This window comes from Manihot esculenta, chromosome 16, assembly GCF_001659605.2.
Source record: "Manihot esculenta cultivar AM560-2 chromosome 16, M.esculenta_v8, whole genome shotgun sequence".
In the NCBI taxonomy this organism is placed as follows: domain Eukaryota; kingdom Viridiplantae; phylum Streptophyta; class Magnoliopsida; order Malpighiales; family Euphorbiaceae; genus Manihot; species Manihot esculenta.
The window spans coordinates 25354811-25359258 of NC_035176.2; positions in this window are offsets into that span (position 1 = coordinate 25354811).

The following is a 4448-nucleotide window of genomic DNA, read 5'->3' on the forward strand; positions in this document are numbered from 1 at the left end:
CCTTGTTCAGCGTGTTTAGCTTCTTGCTACAGGAGGTAAGTGATGCACTTGAACATGTGAATATGTTTTCTGAAGGTTTTAGGGGGATTTGTGGAAGGAGATGCCTGCTTAGGTTATTTATGATAGTTTTGATGAGTTATGCATGGATACATGTGTATGTGTTATGTTTGATTTGTTGTTTGGGGTTATTAGCTAGTCTTGGACCCCTGTGAGCATATACATGAGTATATGTAAGGTGAGGAGGTGACGTTTGCATGGTTTGAGAAGGTGAAGGAAAGAAGGAGATGGTTTGCCGTTGAAACTGAGTTCTGGATGAACTCAGGTTCGGCAGCCGAAGGTTCATTCGGCCGCCGAACCTCTTGCATGGTGGCTTAGGCTGCCACAGCTTGCCCCCGAGTGTTTTGCATGTTCGGCTCTGTTTGGGGGATTCGGCCGCCGAAGGTGCCGCCGAAGGTGCTTGAGTTTCGTCTCTGGAAAGGACATTCGGCCGCCGAACCTGCCGCCGAAAGTGTTCTGTCCAGCTTTTCTTTTGCATGCTTTGCATGGCTAGTTAAGTGAGTTTCAGGGGTTTCTTGGGTAGTTTAATAGAGGTATTGATACAGTAGTTTGGTCCCTCATTTGAGTCTATCTGTATAGGTACAGATCAGAGGAACCAGAGAGAGCAGCAGTGAGTACTGCTCCAGAGTTTCAGAACCTGCAGAGTGAGTCAGTCCAGAGCCAGAGGTGAGTGGAACTAAACTTATGACTTTTAAATGAATCACACACTGCTTTTAGCATATCTCATGCATCATGTTTATGCCATAGGTTGATTGCATTAGTATTCACGAATATGTTGCATTGCATCGTTATTTGGTGATGTGAGTGAATGCTGAATGATCCAATAGTCTCAGACAGGAAGTCCAGGAGCCTTTGACTACGCCCTGGCAGGTAGCGAAGTCCAGGAGCCTTTGACTACGCCCTGGCAGGTATAGCAAAGTCCAGGAGCCTTTGACTACGCCCTGGCAATGGTAAGTTCACAGGTGTTATATACACATATACATATATGACAGGAAGACCAGGTGCTCGATTCTACGCCCTGGCACAGAGACTGGGACTATGTGGTGACAGGTTTACTCGTGATGTGGCTTGTCTGTGATATGATGCATTCCATGAGATCATATTTTACTGAGATGTTTTACTATTCTACTCACTGGGCTATAGAGCTCATCCCACTCCCTTAACCCCAGTTTTGCAGGTTCAGTGTACAGTGTACAGGGACAGTCCAGCAGAGTACAGGAAGAGTAAAGAGATCTGTAATAGCTTAGAATGGACATGTAATTTAAAGAGATGTAATAGTTGTTGCTTGACCTAGTGACCTAGTAATGTATGTTTTGTACATGATCTGTATATGTATGTATGTTTTCCTGTATGTGAAAACCAGGCTTAACAGGTATGAGTTACCCATCTAGAGCAAGCTCTAGTCAGGGATACAGAGTACAGAGATAGTGCATGCACAGGTTAAGCCTTGGTTCAGCAAAGAGTTTTATTTTCACATAATATGTATGATCATGTATGAGGTTTACAGGTACACAGAGAGTATAGCAGGCTTGCTACGGGTTCTGGCGGCCTTAAGCCGACCTGAATCCTAGCGCCGGTGACGGTCCATTTTGGGGTCGTTACAAGATGCATGTCCGCCGATCTTGTGGTTCTAGAGTTGACAGACTTTGACGTCATTCTAGGGATGGACTGGCTATCTACCCATGGTGCTACCTTGGACTGCAGGGACAAGGTAGTTAAGTTCAGATGTCAGGATGGGTCGGAGGTCGTCTTCAGAGGAGACAAGGGGGGCACACCTAGAGGTCTGATATCAGCTCTTCAGGCTCATAGGTTGCTTAGGAGGGGATGTCAGGGGTTTTTGGCTCATGTGAGAGAGCTAGACAGTCAGGATAGAGAGCCCGCCTCAGTGCCAGTGGTCAGAGAGTTCTTAGACGTTTTCCCAGACGAGCTTCCAGGATTACCACCTGCTAGGGAGATAGAGTTTGAAATAGAGCTGATGCCTGGAACTAGGCCTATCTCGATCCCTCCCTACAGGATGGCGCCAGCAGAACTGAAAGAGCTAAAGGAACAGTTGCAAGAGCTGGTGGACAAGGGTTTCATCCGACCGAGTACCTCACCTTGGGGTGCTCCAGTACTTTTTGTGAAGAAAAAGGATGGATCCCTCAGGCTTTGTATCGACTACAGACAGTTGAACAAAGTCACTATCAAGAACAAGTACCCGTTGCCTAGGATCGATGATCTATTTGACCAGCTTGCAGGAGCTGGATGTTTCTCCAAGATAGATCTACGATCCGGGTACCACCAGCTAAGAATCAGAGAGGAAGATGTACCGAAGACAGCCTTCAGGACCAGATATGGGCATTTTGAGTTCCTTGTAATGCCGTTTGGGTTAACCAACGCCCCTGCAGCATTCATGGATCTCATGAACAGAGTATTCAGACAATACCTGGATCACTTCGTTATTGTCTTTATAGATGATATCTTAGTGTATTCCAGGAATGCAGAGGAGCATGCCCATCATCTGAGGATAGTTCTGCAGACCTTGAGGGAACACGGCTTGTATGCCAAGTTCTCCAAGTGCGAGTTCTGGTTGAGGAGCATCTCATTCTTGGGGCATATAGTGTCAGAGAATGGAATAGAGGTAGACCCCAAGAAAGTAGAGGCTGTGACTAACTGGCCTAGACCCACTACAGTGACAGAGATCAGAAGTTTCTTGGGTTTGGCTGGTTATTATAGGAGGTTCGTTCAGGACTTCTCAACAATTGCAGCTCCTCTAACCAGATTGACCAGGAAGAATCAGAGGTTCGAGTGGACCGATCAGTGTGAAGAAAGCTTTGAGGAGCTCAAGAAGAGGTTGACTTCAGCACCGGTGTTAGCTCCGCCAAACAGCAATGAGGACTTCACAGTGTTCTGTGATGCATCCAGAGTAGGCTTGGGTTGTGTGCTAATGCAGAATGGAAGGGTGATTGCTTATGCTTCTAGACAGCTGAAGAGGCATGAGTTGCATTACCCCACACACGACCTTGAGATGGCAGCAGTTATCTTTGCACTCAAGATGTGGAGGCATTACCTCTATGGGGTAAAGTGTGAGATCTTTACAGATCATAAGAGCCTGCAGCACATCTTGAGCCAGAGAGAGCTGAATTTGAGACAAAGGAGATGGGTAGAACTGTTGAGTGACTATGATTGCAAGATCCAGTACCATCCGGGTAAGGCTAATGTAGTAGCTGATGCCTTAAGCCGGAAATCACTTGGCAGTCTATCCCACATTACAACAGAGAGGAGACCGGTGGTGAAGGAGTTTTACAAGCTCATGAATGAAGGTCTACAGTTGGAGTTGTCTGGTACAGGTGCTTTGATTGCACAGATGAAAGTAACACCAGTGTTTCTGGAGCAGGTGGCTCAGAAACAGCATGAGGACCCAGAGTTAGTGAAGATTGCCAGGACTGTTCAGTCAGGCAAAGATAGTGAGTTCAGATTCGATGATAAGGGGATCCTCCGCTATGGGAGCAGACTATGTGTACCGGATGACATAGGGCTAAAAGGAGACATTATGAGAGAGGCTCATAATGCGAGATACAGTATTCACCCTGGAGCCACCAAGATGTATCAAGATCTGAAGAGAGTGTATTGGTGGCCAGCTATGAAGAGGGAAGTGGCACAGTTCGTGTCAGCCTGCGAAGTGTGTCAGAGGGTTAAACTGGAACATCAGAAGCCTGCTGGAATGCTTAACCCGCTACCTATTCCAGAGTGGAAATGGGAGAATATAGCTATGGACTTCGTAGTGGGGTTACCGGCAACATCCAACAGACTAGACTCCATATGGGTGATTGTGGACAGACTCACTAAATCTGCTCACTTCATTCCAGTGAGGAGCAACTACTCTGTGGATAAGTTAGCGCAGGTCTACGTGGATGAGGTAGTAAGGCTGCATGGGGTCCCAGTGTCTATAGTATCAGATAGAGGGCCCCAGTTCACCTCCAGGTTTTGGCGGAGTCTGCAGAGTGCTATGGGTACCAGGCTAGATTTCAGTACTGCCTTCCATCCCCAGACTGATGGACAGTCAGAGAGGACCATCCAGACAATAGAGGATATGCTCCGAATGTGTGTGCTAGATTTTGGCGGTTCTTGGAGGCAGCATCTACCCTTGGTGGAGTTTGCCTACAATAACAGCTATCATGCTAGCATAGGGATGGCCCCATATGAAGCTTTGTATGGGAGGAAGTGCAGGTCACCTGTTTGCTGGGAAGAGGTTGGAGAGAGGTCCTTAGCAGGGCCTGAGCTAGTAGAGATCACCAGCAGGGTGGTGCCCATGATCAGAGAAAGGATCAAGACTGCTGCAAGCAGACAGAAGAGTTATGCAGACATCCGCAGGAAACAGGTAGAGTTTCAGGAGGGGGATCTAGTGTTGC